Here is a 17,261-nt window from a genome sequence, read left to right on the forward strand (position 1 = left end):
CCATTATATGTCCCTTGCTATGGCAGAGTCCCTCCCCCAGTCTCCTCTGTGTTTCTTTGAAAGGTTGTGGGGCCCCCAGGTGTCCCGAAAATTGGTGCATCAATTCTCTTGTGAGTTAAGTGCATCCTCTCTCACTGAGGCCAGGCATGGCATCCCAGTTAAGGAAACAGATTCAAAAGATATCCACCCCCTCACACACACACACACACACACACACACACACACACACACACACACACACAGCTATAGGGAAATCCAGTGCTACAGTTGTTATTAGACGACCTTCTGAGACTCTGCGCTACACATCTGCTATATATGAGCCAGGGGACTTAGTCCGTCCTGTGTATGCTATTTGGTTGGTGGCTTAGACTCTGAGTGTCCCCAGGGGTGCTTGTTACTTGATTCTCTTGGTCTTCCTGTGGAGTTCCTATCCTCCTCAGGTATTTCAATCATTCCACAAACTCTTCCACAAGAGTCTCCAAGGTCCATGCAAGGTTTGACTCTGGATCTTTGCAGCTTTTTCAGTCAGCTGGGGGGTAGATCCTCTCAATAGACAATTACTCAAGGCTTTGGTGTGGGAGCAAAACAGAGTGTCATTAATAATGTCATGGATTGGCGCTTACCCAGTGGATGGTACTCTTAAGTGGGGCAAATTTTCTTTGGCCATTCCCTCAGTCTCTGTTCCAGATTTTACCCCGCATTTCTTTTAGAGGGAAAACATTGTGTCCTTGGTGTGTTCTGCGTTGTGGTTGAAACTGACCCTTCAACGTTCTTTTCTTGCTCCCATATATTCACTATAATCTCTTTCTTTAAATCATATAAAATACAATAGATATATTTGCTAATCAGTGCTAATCTATTTCACAAGTCTAGTTGTTTTATATTTTTATATTTATTTTATTCTTTGTTTTTTGTTCCAAAACAAATTTCGCTGTGTAGGTTTGTCTGTCCATAAAGTAGTAGAGAAACCACAAAAGACACAGGTCTTGTATTTGTAATATAAGCATATTTTTGTGCAGTTTTTCTTTATTTTTTTGTTTTGGTTTGTTTTGTTTTGGTTTGTTTTTTTTTTGTTTTTTTTTTTTTTTGTTTTTTTTTTTTTTTTTTTTTTTTGGATTTGGTTTTTTCGAGACAGGGTTTCTCTGTGTAGCCCTGGCTGTCCTGGAACTCACTTTGTAGACCAAGCTGGCCTTGAACTTAGAAATCCGCCTGTCTCTGCCTCCCAGAGTGCTGGGATTACAGGTGTGCACCACTACCGCCCGGCTCCGTGTTTTTTCATCCATATCTTTAGTATTGAAATTTGACCAAATGTTATAGATTAAACTTCATATTTCTACCAGATGAATACAGATGTTCTGTGAATTTATAATTCTTTGTAGGAACTTTCATAAAGAACTTTGAGTTCAGTATCATTTTTCCCATGGTTGTTTTTTGTAGGGATTGAGGGTCTTAAAATATACATTTTAGTCTCCTAGAACACATTACAAAGGCCATGCCAGTGTCTAGGTAAATGACATACACCTGCCTGTGCCTCTGTGATTAAAGACATGAGAAAATACACCCAGCTTGCCCATCATGTTTGTAGTTAGTAATTGTTCACACAATTTTCCAGATGTGTGCTCGGTATTGTGGATCTGTTTCCCCTGCATGTCCCTCTCAATTCGCATTTCTCTGGCAAAGCTGTATCCTATTCAAAGTGTTCAAAAGTGACAGAAGTGTATCTTATAATTAAAGCTCCTTCTAAAATGACACAGTGATTATAAATTCTGAGTCAGAAAATAAGCAGAGCAATCACAAGAATTATGTGAGTATATATTTGAGAAAGCATATATTTGTTTTCCGGTGTTGTTAGTATCATACTTTGCGTTGTACATTTGTATGGGATATTTAGGATGCAGTGACTTTTGATGATGTGCATGTGAAATTCACGGAGGAAGAGTGGAATTTGCTGGATCCTTCCCAGAAGAGTCTGTACAAAAATGTGATGTTTGAAACCTACCTGAACCTCAAAGCTATAGGTAAGACTGTTTTTTTTTTTTTTTTTTTTTTTTTCTGAAGGAAACAAATGTTTCTTGGTTATTGATGATCTTCTATTATTTTAATTGTATGAAAATTGAGCTGAATAATTCAGTTTCACTGAATTTTCACTGTAACTTTCACAGTAAAGTTAAAATTCACAGTATCTTTAATTTTGCCTATTTTCCAACAATATATCATTCATTTTCTTGTACTGTGTTTTAGGCTATAATTGGGAAGATCATCATCTTGAAGAACATTTTCAAAGTTGTAGAAAACATGAAAGGTAATTTTCATGTGCAAGCTTATACAAATTTGTCTCTGAGGAAATTGTAATATCTTATGGAATCTCCAGTTAAAAGCAAGACTATAAAATAACAGTCCTTTAAGTGTAGCTATGATTATAATATTATTACAAAACCATGTACCTCAAGATCCAATATCTGGCTTGTGTATCCATTTGATAAATAGCTCCATTAGAGCTATGCTGTGGAACTGACATTCTGTATAGCCTCAAAGTATTTAGAAATTGCATAATGAATAATGATAAATCTATATCCAAAGCATTCTAATAAGCAATTAGTCCATAGAGAGTTTGGTGATACTCATATTCTTGAAGTAATATGGTTAAGTTTGCTGAGAGAGCATTTTATGAGTATCAAGAATGTTGTTGTGGAGAAACATTAGACTATATTGAAAATGGTATGAGAAGCAAAAATTCAAACAGTGTGAATGTAATGCATAAACCTTTCATTTATCATTCTTTTTTATTAGGTATATTGTGTGTCACAATGGATAAAATTAATGTGAGCATAGGCATATTGAAAGAGGAAACATAAATTTTTTTGTTCTAAAACAGGAAGATACATAGTATTCTGATTTTGATAGAATTTAGGAATGTGAAAGATATTTGCAATTAGTTGGTTTTCTATTTTTACAGGGAATATCCCAAAACTCATAGTTTAGAAAACCTTTATGGGTATTAAGAATTTGAAAATTCTTATGTGTGTCCTGGTTAATAGTCAAAAGTGTTGTAATTCACACGAGAGGAGAAAATATGAATACAATCAGTGTTATGAAGATCAGAGTTGTTCTTTCTTCAGATAGCTAAAATACATCATATATAAAGAGGGTGTTATAAATATGAGCCATGTAATAACTATCACAGGGGTCTTGAACTATTCATGATGAGGGAGTACACCATGAACATATAAATTGCTAAAACCTTAAGATCTGCTGCTTCTTTACCATTAGGCAAATTGTAAACATAATTCATATTGATTAAATGATTGATCAGAGTAATGAATGTGGTAAATATTTCACATGTGCTAATTATCGTTGCAGGCATATAAGAAGATATACTGGAGTGAAACTCTATGAGTGTAATATATGTGGTAAAGCCTTTACAAGATCCAGTCATCTCAAATATCATAAAACAAAACATACTGGAGAGAAACCTTATGAATGTAATCAATGTGGTAAAGCTTTTACAAGATGCAGTAATCTCCAAATTCATAAAAGAACACATACTGGAGAGAAACCTTATGAATGTAATCAATGTGGTAAAGTCTTTGCAGCTCACAGTTATCTACAAAAACATAAAAGATCACATACAGGAGAGAAACCTTATAAATGTAATCAATGTGGTAAAGCCTTTGCATGTCACAGTGATCTCCAAATTCATAAAAGAACACATACTGGAGAGAAACCTTATGAATGTAATCAGTGTGGTAAAGCCTTTGCACAGTGCAGTCATCTCCAAAGACATAAAAGAACACATACTGGAGAAAAACCTTATGAATGTAATCAATGTGGTAAAGCCTTTGCAGCTCACAGTTATCTACAAATTCATAAAAGAACACATTCTGGAGAGAAACCTTATGAATGTAATCAATGTGGTAAAGCATTTGCACAGCGTAGTCATCTCCAATATCATAAAAGAACACATACTGGAGAGAAACATTATGAGTGCAATCAATGTGGTAAAGCTTTTGCCTATCACAGTAATCTCAAAAATCATAAAAGAACATACAATGGACAGAAATCTTGTTAATGTAATCAGTATAGTAAAGTGTTTTCATCAGGGATAAGTCTCCAAATTCTGTTTGCTGGAGAAAATCGTAATGAATATGATCATGAATTGAGTGGGAATTAGGAGGGTATCATAGTAGGATATGATAGACATGGGTGCTTGGGATTATTTCCACTCTGGAGTTGTTTTTTTTTTTTTTTTGATGCTTATGCAAAGAAGTTTCCTGCCCTTGTCTGAAGAGTTTCCTTGAGGTTAAAGGTAAAACTGTTTACATTAATTGTATTGACAAACTAAGTCATGAAACTCACCGCATAGAATTTGGCCTGAAAGGTTTTAACAAGCATAAAAACTAAGAAAGGAAAAATTAAAAGAAAAAAAGAAAGGTTCAAAATACAAGGCATCATTAGGAAGTTGAATGCAGTTTAATCTTGTGATCAAGGATATTCAATGGCATTAAAGGAATGGTTCTACTAGGACAAGATTACATTCAGCTAAACATATGGATTTGCAGTTGTATGAAAGTGAACTGTATCATGTTAGGAATTATTATTACCTAGATACTGTTTTGATATAAACACATGAAGATACAATTATGTGTCAAATTTCCAAGGGATAGATTTGGATTCTGGGTTCTGAATTTAAATTATAAAAAGAAAGGCTTAGTTCCAGGCATGGTGTTACATGCTTTTTAACCCACCATTCACGAGACAGAGTCATGCAGATCTTTTAGATCAAGGTAGATCTCTAAGCAAGTTCCAGGAAAGCCAAGATTAGGCAGTGATATATTTGAAATATTGAAAGCTGCTGATAATGGAATAGAAGGAGCCATGTTCCAGCCCCAGTAAGCACCAGAACTCTGAGAATATTATCATGAAGTGGTGTTGAATATGGTCAGAGAATTTTACATTACCTCATGAGATGATCAATTCTTGGTTTTTCTTACACTTTAATCCCATTTTGTTGAACCATCACTGTTTCTAGAATGAAGCCTTCCTCACTGTTAATGGTGGACAATCTTTTGATGTGTTTCATATTTTATTTTATTTGTGTTACCTTTTAAGTAGTTTTGAATCTGTGGTTTTAGGGATAATTGGTCTGTAATTCTCTTTACTTGCTCAGTCTTTTCATACTGGATATATGAGTAATCAGGGGTTCAGAAAATAAATTGACTAATATTTATTTTGTTTCTATATTGTTGAATACACTGAATTCTTGTTAAATCCTCTTATAAAGTCTGGTAGGACTCTACCATAAAACTCATAGATGTGGGCTCACATTGGGGACATATTTTTATTGAATTCTGTTTTCCTTCATGTTTATGTCAGTTTAAGTTGTTTGTCTCTAGTTTAATTTTGGGATGTGGAATCTATTGAGGAAGTTAGCTATTTCTTTTAGAATTTCCAAGTTGGTGGAATGCACCCTTTTTAAACTATGTCTTTATGACTCTCTGTATTTCTTCATTACCTGTTATTTAATCCCCCATTTCATTTTAGATTTCATTAATTTGTATATTCTTTATCTTTTAATAGGGGTTTGTTTATCTTGTCTAATAAAAGGTTCAAAACACCAACTCCATGTTTCATTAATTCTTTGAATTGTTCTCTTCCTGTTTTATCAATTTCATCCCCCAACTTGAAACTTTCTTGATGTCTTCTCCTCGTTTTCTTTGCTCCCTCACTTCTTTTTGTTGTAGCCTTTAAAACATGCTGTTAAATTGCCAGCATGGGAGTTCTCCAATTTTTTCATCTAGGCATTTTGTGCTGTGAACTTTCCTTTAGCTCCACTTTCATTTTCTTTGTGTTCCATGAGATTGTGCATGTTGCACATTCATTTCCAATGAACTCTAGAAAGTCTCTGATTTCTTCCTTTATTTCTGTGTAGACCCATTTTCTCTCAAACATTAGTTTGTAGTCAGTTAGCTGTCCTCCCTCATCTCTTACAACACTGAGACATCAATAGGTTTTTGGCCCAGATCATATATTTTGTCTCATCAGAGAGTGTGGGGACTCCTGGGTCTGGTGCAATCAAGGACATGAGGAACCCAATTTCTAGGGGCCACCCACTGGGCTCTCTGGGGTGCAATTTAGTCCTTCCCCATCAAATCGGTCCTCTCCTTACAAATGGCCCCCATGGATATGAGAGGTAACAATAACACACCAGCCATGTGTGTCTTGTCTTTTCTCAGCTCTAATGACATTTCAGAGCTGCCAGTTCAGCTTTCAGGGCTGACATTCCTGCCAGGTGTGGTCCTCTACATGTGTTCTCGGTATTTGACACCACCGCTGCCCCAGCGTACCTCTGTCCATCCTGAATGAGGCAGTTGCCATTGGTGAACCCCGTTACCCCTACATCTATTTGAGCAGTCATGCAGAGGCCCATCCAGCAAGGTCAGAGTCCAGCAGCAGGGCAGCTGAGTAGATACTCTGGGGAGATTCAAGAAGGGTGGCTGGTAATGAGTCCTTCTGGTATCATTTTTACCCTGAAGCCATTGTGACTGAGGTGTACATAGAGCGGTTGTTAGCTTGTGCCAATTGGTTACACATTGGCCATTGTCTAATGCCAGGACCTCTGGTCTGAGTATGCAGTCCACAGGTCTACAAAGGTCACCTGAAGTTGTCAGAGTAAGGCTTTTTTTCTTTACAGAGGCTTAAATAGCCTCAATTTTAAGGCATCTAAGAGGGCCTCCATTTTTGTTTTCTTCTGTAGCCACTGGGAAGTCATTTATAAACTGATGAAGAGATTCTATCTGTAGGTTTTAGCAAGACATAATGTTGAACTTTATCAACAAAAGCTGGTGGGGTTCCATTTTACTTTTAGGGTAACCCTGGTCTTGTGGTGTGGGCACTTTTGATTCTCAGGTCCCCCTTATCTCCTTTTTAGGCATCACTTATGGTCTTCTGATTTGGCCTTGGCTGCCAACAGGATCTTTCCCAGGTCTCCAGTCTGTTGCTTCTGTCCTCCCATCTGCGTCTCCTCTGCAGTCTGTCCTCCATTAAACACTCTCTTTGTCACTCTCCTTAAATCTCTTAGACAACACTTTCCTAACAACTCCACCCTCTGGGGCTTTGTCTTCATAGCTGGTGTTCCCTGACTGACAAAAGCTCAAGCCACTGCTGCCTTTGCTTCTGGTGATTCAGGGTCCATGGGTGTGTATTGTCAAACATGTCTCCATGACCCTGCCTCAAAAAGCTGTAGGGTTTTTATTTTCCCTCTTCCTCATATTATTCACTCTGGCCAAATTTGTGAGCCATCTCTTAGCCACCTTGAGACCTGACAGCAGAGATGGATGGTGGACAAAAGGCCTCCTCTTACCTTCAGTGGTGTTGGAAATCCCGTCTGTGTGAGTTAGGGTAAAGCAAGCATATTGGGGGGACCTTCGGGGGGGCCAGGAACCAGCTCCGTGGCCTCTTCTGTGTTGAAGAGAACCAGGAAAATATGGTAAATGTAGACTGTCTCATATTGATATGTCCATCAAGTCAAACTGACTTCATCAAGTCACCTCATCAAAGTCACTAGGCAAGGTTACCCCTTAAACTCACATTTTCAAAGTCATCTTGTTCTGAGAAACACAAATGAATCACACAAAAACACAAATAAAACCTTCCCTGTCTATCACAGATACAAGAAACAACCAGAAAGTGGCATTCATGAGAAAGACCTCTCCCCAAACACAATCCATTTTTTCTCTATCAGGCAGACATGAGAAATAACCAGGAATTGGGGCACACCCATAAGAAAAGAACGAGATTGGTGGGTGTCTCTCTACTGCCCTGAGCCCATGATAAATGAATGAATTTGCATGAATCATTTAATTTGAATACATTTGCATATATTAGTAGCTTTTACTAAATGTATGTGGTGTGTGTGAGCATGTGTGTGAGGCTGGAGTATGACTGTGAGCAAGGGGCAAGAAGTGAATTGATGATTGATCAATAACCAACAATTGACCAATTGATAATCAATACCCAGTCAACGATCATTGATCAATAACCAATAATCAATCGATTGATAATCAATACCTAATTGATGATCAGCCGATATTCACGTACTTCAGACTGAGTCTCAGGATTCCCCCCAGGTCCTGCCATAGCCACAGCTCCCAGATATGTCTTTACTCACTGACACCTGCCACAGACACAAAATCAAGGCCTCGTTCCCAGAAGGATGTGACACTGTGTAGAATCAGGGAACAGATAGAGGCACAACCAGAAACAAAATTCAACCACAACCATAAAAATACTCAGCTTGTAATAACACAACCAACCAGCAGGTGGCGATCACAGAAAACGAATGTGGCACCACTGAGCCCTGGATGGAAAGGATACAGCCTGCAGTAACAAGGACCAACCAGCAGGTGGAGCTCACGCACACATTAATTCTTACAGAATGTGTATATATTTGCATATATATGCAACATATATTCGTGTGTGTATATATTTGCATATATATATGGAGACTGTAAAATTGCATATATTTATCTTCTGATGGTCACATAGCAGTAAAATAACTCTTAAATACATTCCACTGTACTTAAACATCAGGGTCTTGATCAGCCACCATCAGAGAATTTTCCTTCTGTAATCGATCAGATCAAATTCAAAACCCATAGACAGACAAATTTTAGGATGTGAAAGAATTTTGAACACACACTCACAACTGGGATGTCTCTATAAAATCCCTTTCCTCAGGACTCAGGATATATTGGGGAAGTGTAGGTTGAAGTATTATTATCCGTGACAGAGGGGATTGAAAACATGGAATACAGGGTTTCTAAAACAAGAAAAAGGGACGCACATGTGAAATTACAGAGACCGCGGCAGCACGCACAGGGCCTGCATGGCTCTGTTCAAGATGGCGTCTCAATATCGAGAGGGAACCGGAACTGCATCCCCCTTCCAATCCGGTTGATATCCATTTACATAAATCAATATTAATAGTTTCTACAATATATAAAATGCTCTGTGGAATGAAGGATGACGCCGTACTTTGGCGTCTCCCCCATGAAGGTGACGATGACATCCTCTGTGTAGACATCACTTTCTAGAAACATCATGGCCGCCAGACGAATGAAAAATGAGACATTAAAGTTCCCGTCTGTATTAAAAATATTTTAACACACTTGCGTTCAGGTGTGGTTTACAATAATCTCTTGTCTCACGTGCGTGCGGGCCATGGTTTCCCGGGTCACCTGGAAGGGAAACTGAGGCTGGGGTCAGGGCGACGGGAGAAACATGGAGGCAAGACGAGATTTCCTGCTCCAGACACAAAGTTTCATGGGTGACTGAGAATCTAGAGTTTGGGGGCCAGCCCTTCCCCCCCCAGGTCCGAGAGACATGGTGGGTGGGCGTCAGCTGCTGCGCTGCCCCACAATGCTCTGCGGCGGGTGGGCGGCCTGCTGAGTTCAGGAAACCGCAGATCTGGAAGAGCAATGGACTTCTCCTTTTTCCATGCTCTCCGCCCCAGGTGGGGGAGGCTGGGGGGAAACTGAGGCCTGGAAATTCCTGCTAAGAAGGCGGAGGGGGAGGGTGTGGTCTCTGAGACACTCCCCCATCTTCCCCTTCCCCTCCCCATCTCCTCTCTCTCTGTCTCTCTGTCTTTCTGTGTCTCTGTCTCTCTGTCTCTCCCCCTTTCCTTCTCCCTCCCTCTTCCGGCCTTTACCCCACTCACTCCTCCCCTCCCCACACCCTAAATTCACTCTACTCCACCCCACACCTGTCCTATGATCTGGGCCTGGATGGGCGGGACTGTGTGTAGACACGCCACATTCTGAGCCCCGCCCACCTCCCCTAGCAATGACTCTCACAATGACGTTCAGTCTCACTGAACCCCGCCCCCACCCCTATAAGTGACGCCCACAATGATGCCCAGTAGTGCTGAGCCCTGCCTCATCCCCTATAAGTGACGCCCACAATGACGTCCAGTCTCACTGAACCACGCCCCCATCCCCTATAAGTGACGCCCACAATGATGCCCATTAGCACTGAGCCCCGCCCACCTCCCCTGTCAGTGAAGCCCACAATGATGTCCAGTCTCACTGAACCCCACCCCAATCCGTGACGCCCACAATGATGCCCAGTAGTGCTGAGCCCCGCCCACATCCCCTGTCAGTGACGCCCACAAAGACTGCGAGATACACTGAGACCCGCCCACCTGCTCTGTCAGTGATGCCCACAATGACACCCAGTTGTGCTGAGCCCCGCCCACCTCCACTGTCAGTCACGCCCACAATCATGGCGGTTCTGTCATTTTCTGGAACTCGGTGAACTGTGCACACCCAAAAAATGCTTGTGTGTGGTGATGGCGATGTGTGGACGCGGTTGATGTGTCCCTGTGCATCCAGTGCACGCACTGAATACGTGCAGTTTTAGCTAAACTGTCGCCACGAGTCGCCTTCCCGATATTCAGTGGATATCTCCGGAGACACGCCAGGCATTCGGTCAGATTTTAGTTTGTATATAATATTTATACATAATATTTATATATAATATTTACATGTAATATATTATTTGAAAACATAATATTTATATATAATATTTATATAGATTTTCTTTTGTATGCTAATAAAATATGTAAATAGGCACAATTTAAATAGTGGTAGGGACTGTCCCTATTTATGGAATATGAAATATATATATATATATATATATATATATATATATATATATATATATATATGTACATATAAATATATATGTATATGTGTGTGTTTGTGTATGTATATGTATAATAAATCTTTAAAATAAAAAAGAAGGTATCAAAGTTGTGCTGCAGAGGTCTTGCAGAATCCATGCCTTATGCTAAATAAAGCTCTTAAGAATAATGTATATATTTACATATTTATCCAAATATACATTTATGTGTTTATGTATTTCTGTATTATATATATATATATATATATATATTTATATATTTTATATTTTTATTATTTTATATTTTATAAATTTTATATTTTATATTTTATATTTTAAATAAATTATAAATATAAAGACAATTATGAAATATAATTATATAAATATAAAATGTATTTTAATAAAAATAAAAATATAAATATATATAAACGTTTTAAAATAAATCTTTAAAATAAAAGAAAAACTGTGTATAAATGTTGTGGTGGGGAGGTCTTGCAGAAGCCATGCATTATGCTAAATAAAGCTCTTAAGTATAGCATATATTTTTACATATTTATTCATATATTCATTTATGTATTTATGTATTTATGTATTATATACATTTGTGTTTATTATTTATTTTATATTTTAAAAGTAATTATGTAATATAAATATATTTATATAATATATTTATAAATATATAAATATAAAATATATTTTATAAAAACATAAATATAAAAATATATGTCTTTTGAAATACACCTTTAAAACGCAAAAAGTATGTGTCTACGTTGTGATGGAAGTTTTGCAGAAGCCATGTCATAGACTAAGTAAAGCTATTAAGAACAGCATCTTGTGAACTACTTACAGAGGGAAAAAGGAAATGGGAGACTTCTATGAAGACAGCAGGAACAATCAAACAATAGGACACACTGGGTGGGGGAGTCTCAACAATGCTGCACTAGGAGATTACACTATATCTCAACAACATTACAACCCAAGCCTACAGTGGCCTTAGGACTGACAACCGCAGCCCCATATGGTGGACAGAGTTGGGCTCTGAGGATATAAAATGTCCTGAAGCCCTGGCCCCAGGCCATTACCAGCTCTCCTAGCATATTCCTGGCTTTAGACAAGGAGCTCTATTTTATTATCAGTGCATTGTGGCCTCAGGAAAAGATCCCAAGGCCCAGGCCCCAGGCTGTTATTGTCTCTGCCAAGTGTGTGCCTGGGTCTGAGAAGAGCAATGTCAGTCTACATACATGAGGACCTTATGGAAAGACATGCTGGATAAGGCTAGCCCTCCATACAACAGTCAGTCTCTCTCTCTCTCTCTCTCTCTCTCTCTCTCTCTCTCTCTCTCTCTCCAAACCCCTCTAAAATGTATTTTTTACTTACATTACAAATGTCGCCCAACTCTCCTGTTTCACCTCCCAGCATTCTTTACCCCATCCCCCTCCCCTTTTACTCTGAGAGGTGCTCCACCACCCCACCTCCACTCCTGCTATCCACGCACCCAGAACCACCTCACATCTGCCGTTCTCCTTGATGGCATCAAGTCTCTGCAGGATTAGGTTATAGTCTCCCACTGAGTACACACAATGCGGTCCTCTGCTACATATGTTCCTGGGACCATGCACCCGTCCATACATGCTCTGTGGTGGATTGCTTAGTCTCTGTGAGCTCCCAGGGATCTGGGTTACTAGACACTGTTGGTCTTCTTAAGGGATTGGCGTCTCTCAGAGCCTCTTCATTCCTTCCCCTAAGTCATCCCCTAACTCTGACCTGAGTCCAATGATTGGCTGTAAGTATTTGCATCTGTCTCAGTTGTTGTTAGAGCCTTTCAGAAGACAGTCGTGCTCAGCTCCTGACTGCGAGTGCATAGGTGTTTTTCCCTCTCAAATGGCTGTCAGCTAGTGTAGTCTTTCCACTGAGGAAGAACTGTGCTTTTCCCAATTAGAAAATGGGCACTTGAGGCACACCAGGCCTTAATGTTGGTCGTGATGTTGTAATGACCCATGGAAATGCTTATTACAGTCCTGATTTTTGCTATGGGCATGTTCCAAGAAAATTGACATTTGTGTTGTACATTACAGTTGCCTCACCTGTTATGGTTTGCAGCCATATATTTAGACAAACCTGGTGAACAAATATGTGAATCCTAGCATCCTAGTCTCTAGCCAGCCTGCTTAGCGCACTACTCATCTGTGGGGTGTTTTTGAGGCAGGCCTCTATCAAATAAATGCTACTTACTATCACTATTTCCTAAGCTTGGTAAGTCCTTTACATTATAAATTCTACTCTTCTACATCACAGGTTAATATGTCAGTGCTCCCCAATATATGAGACGCATTTTAACAGCTCTACACAATTAACTGCAGGTTGATCTTACACATAAGTGGCAAATGCTGAGGGCAGGACTTGTATAAGAATCAAGACAAACTAGGGTTGTCCGTGTTTGGCATCCTGCCCATGACATTTCTACAAGCAAGCCCCTGGTCCAAATATTTTGAGCAGATTCAGCCCTGGTAGTGAAGTTATTCAGAGGTCACGACCTGATGTACCAAATGAGGAGCACCACAAGGGACCTCAAAGATGGCCACATCTGGCTACATGTGACTGATGCTTCCCATCCAGCACCAGGGAGGACCCACCACCCCAGCTCCAGTGCTCATCCACTTTCTCCTCTTCATGGAGATAGACCCTGTGCTCAACATGTGTCAAAAATCGAACTTTCTTGAGGTCAGCACACAGCAGCCAAGAACATCATTCACAGCAGCACACAGAGAGGCATTCAAGCCGGTTAAGCTAAAACAAACTTCAACAAGGCACCAGGAAGAACCTCCCTCTCAGTCTGATTGGCAGGTCTGCCTGGTATCCTTGATTGGCCAGTGAGTCTTACATGTCCTCAAGGTTAGAGTGTGCTTCCAGTCCTGTGCTAGAACTTTCTTATATCTCAGGTCAGGTTTGCACTCCCATAGCATTTGTGCCTGTCCTCCAAGAATGTCATCCATCTGTACTCACACCCAGCCCTGGAGGAGGACACACCATTGCAACTGAGGCTGTGAGGGGTTGTTCAGCTGCTTTCTCTTCCCCTTTGTGGGCAGTGATCCTGCACTCATCGTAACCTGACTTCATAGCTTGTTTGAGAATTCCGCACAGCATTTTCCCTTCTTCTTTCTGATATCTAGGGGGATAACCTATTACTTGACTTGCACTGAAGGTATAAAGCTGGCTCATCAGAAGAAGAAGCCCAGTTAAGAGTCAAGGCTCCTAACATTAAAGAGGGATTTTAGGAAACATGTGTTTGCTATGTGGCTTCATGCAATCCCCTTCTACTCTATTATTCATATGAATAAAACCTGGGAGAAAACCAGGAAACAGATGACAAACACTGTGGAACACTACTTATAGTCAGCACATCTTTCTCAATGGCAAGGTGGGGAAAAACACACAGTTGTGTTAGCACAGATTCTCTAGATCAAAATATCTCATAGAGAGGGTGAATTTTTCTGTGTATGTAGAAAGAAGATTTATTATAAAGTCTCAGAGACAGTTGTCCTCTTCTTCTAATAATGGCTGTCTGCCAAGGCCAAGGGAAACTTCAAAATCAAGGACTTATCTTCCAGTGAAAGGGAGCTGCAATTTCCCTGAGCCCAGCATGAAGCCAGAAAAGAAAACTCTTGTTTCCTAAAGTCACTACTTAAAGTTAATAGCCTGGGCACCCTTCCCCTTGTGAGTCAGATTGATAACATTAGTGCACCTGAGGAATGGGCTATGCAACTTATTAACCTTGATTACATGAAGGGGAAGGCAAGTGCTCTGAGGAAAGCTCAGGCAAGGTGTGAATTTAGGTCCTGTCAAGTGCAGGGTCATTGCTAACAAGGAGAGTAGCAGGCAGCTGAATAGCCTGAGGTGGAATAGTGGGGTCCTTCCATAGGGCTGCTTGGTGTGAAAGTCCTCTTGCAAGGCACGGCACAAATGCTAAGAGAGTGCAACCCACTCCTAAGATCTGTAAAAAAAAATTCACCCTGGACTAGAGGCACAATTTAACTGTAAGGAGTGGTAAGACTTACTGGCCAATCTAGAACACAAGCCAGACCTGCCATTCAAAAAAAGAGGCAGGATCTTCCGGGTACCTTTCTTCAAGTTCCCTGTGGCTTTGCAGACCAGGATAGTTCACTGTTTCCTGATCTGAGCTCTGCTGTTCTGTGTTGTGCTGTGAGAGGACCCAGGGAAGCCCTGAAATCTGAACATGGTAAGCACAGTATATCGTCCCACAATGGGGAGAAACAGGTGGCTGATCAGAGGGTGCTGAGGTGCAGGCTCCTATCAGTGGTTGGATGGGAAACATCAGCTAGATGTGACTACCTGTGCGGTTTCTAGTGATGCTTCTTACTTGCTAAATAAGATGGTGACATCTGAATAACATTACTATCAAGGCTGGATCTTCCCACATCATTTGTACCATTGGTTTGCTTGTAGAAGCATCATGGATGCCTTTCTTGATTCTGAAGGGTATGTCCAAAACATTTTGTGTTTTACACTACACATTGAGAGGGCAGGTATGAAACTAATAGGTCTATTTTAACCTATAATTTGTTTTTGTTTCATTTTTATTGCAGTTTTCATATTTCTTTACATGTATAGTGTTTTGGATATTTTGTGGCAAGGGAACCTTTTTTGTTTCAATCTATTTGGTATTTTGGATGCTTCATGTACCTTAATAGGAATCTTTATCTTTAGTTTAGAAATTATTCATGTAAGATTTCATTAAAACTATTTTCTTGACCTTTGAGCTGATATTCTTTTATTACAGTCAGTTCAAGTCTTTGCTTTTGATACATTGCCGTTTTCCTCATTATTTAGTGCCAGTAAAATTTTATACACAAATTATTTTTTGACCAATAAGTCCATTTATTCTATTTATCTTACTTTCTTGTTCAGTGTGTGTGAACCTTGCCTCTGTAGTTGTCAACGTGCAGGCAATTTCAATGGCCTGCTCTCAGGGACTGAGCACCTGCTTAAGCCATTACCTACCTTCATCAGCTGCTGCTGTTGTCAGGTGTGCTTTATATACATGGAACACTAGCTTCAGCTGCTATCTATATTTGTTCCCTGTTTCTGTTCCCTACACAAATCCCCGCTATAGTCTTTCTCTACTCTCATCCCAGGCTCTCTGCTCCCTATATGTGTTCCAGTCCACAGGTCCTCTTGTGCACCCCTATCCCTTCCCCAGGTTCTCACTCCTCTCCTTTCCATAAAACAACTTCTTTTGTATCAGAACTCTTGCACGTTTTATTTTTTGAGGACCTGCTGTGACAGGACACCTTGGATTTCTTGTAGACATATTTTCCTGGCTTATGCTAATTATATTCCTATGCTGATATCTAAGTATCTGGGTTTGTGGTGATAATATGTCTAGATACTTGTCTCTGGGTTTGTCTTGTTTAGGTGGTAATTTTATTCCCAAGATATTGTTTGCTGTCTGTATTTTCAGAGAATGTTGACTGCGTTTTTCCCATTTTACTGACCTGTTTGGTGGGGAGGTTCAAGAGGGAATGCTTGCTCATGTTGAAAGCTGGCAGAAGTCTCAGGCAGGAAATTATGATCTTAACAATCCACCAGGAGACTTAATCAGGAGAGAGGTTATGCTGTCTCTGGTTTTTGTACTGTGTTAGGTAGAGCTGAGTAAATTGCATGTGGGATAATAAATCGTGTGGTGAATCTTATGGAATGCCTAACTTTTCTCCTGGCAGGCATGGCATGTGGTTGAGAAAGGAGCGTACACTCCTGTCTACTGGAAGAGGAAGGGTTTATTCTGTACCATTTTTATATTGGAAAGATAGGACTTGCTTTCTGATTTTAAAAGATTCGACTTTCTAGATATTGCCTTGAGTGTCAGAAGACACTTTAGATATTTGAACCGTGTAGGAGCTCCTGCAGACTATTAGGATCATTGTAGACTGAATGCATTTTCATCACAGGATAAACATAAGCCTATAGCATCCATGGTCAGAATGCAGTTCATTGGGTACCCTCGGTATCCCCAAAACGTGGGGATTCAATTGTCTGCTGGGTTAAGTACATCCTCTCCCACCGAGGCCAGACATTCGAGACCAGTTAAAAGAACAGATACCAAAGATAGGCAGCAGCTTTAGGAACACCGCCTGTTCCAGTTGTTGGAGGACCCTCATGGAGACTAACCTGGACTTCTGCTACTTATGTGCCAGGGGCCTTAGTCCAGCCTGTGTCTGCTATTTGGTTGATGGCTCAGTCTCTCAGTGTCCCCAAGGTTATAGGTTAGTTGAGTCTGCCAGACTACCTGTGGAGTTCCTACCATCTTCAGGGCCTTCAATCCTTCCCCAACTCTTTCTTAAGCATCTACAAGTTCCATCCCATGTTCACTTTGGTTCTCTGTATCTATTTCAGTCAGCAGCTGGGTGAAGCCTCTCATTGGACACTTATGAAAGTCTCCTGTCTGGGAGCATAACATTGTATCCAAAATAATATTAAGGATTGGAGATTGCCCATAAAGTGTGTCTCTAGCTGGACGAGTTTTCATGGGGCATTCAATCATTCTGTGCTCTAGGTGTGTTCCTGAC

The 17,261-nt window shown here is 40.1% G+C and overlaps 1 protein-coding gene and 1 pseudogene across 1 annotated transcript in view; both read left to right on the plus strand.

Annotated features, from left to right (window-relative positions):
* Window positions 1-17,261, plus strand: part of LOC127672654 (zinc finger protein 431-like) — a 263,925-nt gene that overhangs the window by 69,029 nt on the left and 177,635 nt on the right. The gene's annotated exons all lie outside the window — the stretch shown is intronic.
* LOC127673161 (zinc finger protein 709-like) overlaps window positions 1-17,261 on the plus strand; it is an 84,969-nt pseudogene that overhangs the window by 43,720 nt on the left and 23,988 nt on the right.

Source organism: Apodemus sylvaticus, chromosome 22, assembly GCF_947179515.1.
Source record: "Apodemus sylvaticus chromosome 22, mApoSyl1.1, whole genome shotgun sequence".
NCBI lineage: Eukaryota > Metazoa > Chordata > Mammalia > Rodentia > Muridae > Apodemus > Apodemus sylvaticus.